Source organism: Nannospalax galili, unplaced genomic scaffold (assembly GCF_000622305.1).
Source record: "Nannospalax galili isolate Female #2095 unplaced genomic scaffold, S.galili_v1.0 scaffold440, whole genome shotgun sequence".
Lineage (NCBI taxonomy): Eukaryota > Metazoa > Chordata > Mammalia > Rodentia > Spalacidae > Nannospalax > Nannospalax galili.
This window is the reverse complement of record NW_008347189.1, coordinates 1,203,324-1,203,977: the sequence shown is the minus strand read 5'-3', so window position 1 is coordinate 1,203,977 and position 654 is coordinate 1,203,324.

The following is a 654-nucleotide window of genomic DNA, read 5'->3' as shown; positions in this document are numbered from 1 at the left end:
GATACAGGTGTAGGAAAGGATTTTCTAAACCAGACACCAATTGCTCAGGAAACAAGGGCAAGAATTAACAAATGAGACCTCATTAAACTAAAAAGCTTCCGTACATCAAAAGAGGCAACCAGGGAAGCGAACAGAAAACCCGTAGAATGGGAGAAATACTTCATCAGCAACACATCTGACAGAGGTTTAATATTCAGAACATATAACAAACTCAAAAAACAGAGAATCAAGACAAGAAGTAACCCAATTAAAAGATGAGCTAAGGAGCTGAACAGAGGGTTCTCAAAAGAAGAAGTAAAAATGGCTATGAAACATCTTAAAAGATGTTCAACATCACTAATAATTAGGAAAATGCAAATTAAAACCACTTTAAGATTTCATCTTACTCCAGTCAGAATGACTGAGATCAAGAGAACAAATGACATCGAATGCTGGTGAGGATATGGGGAGAAGGGAATGCTCAATCACTGCTGGTAGGATTGCAAACTGGTGCAACCGCTACAGAAAGCAGTGTGGAGAACTCTTAAAAAACTAAAATGAATCTACCATATGATCTGATTATACCACTCCACGGCATATACCTAAAAAACTAATCCTACTGCAGAGATACTTGTACGTCCATGTTTGTTGCTGCTCTTTTCACAATAACTAAGA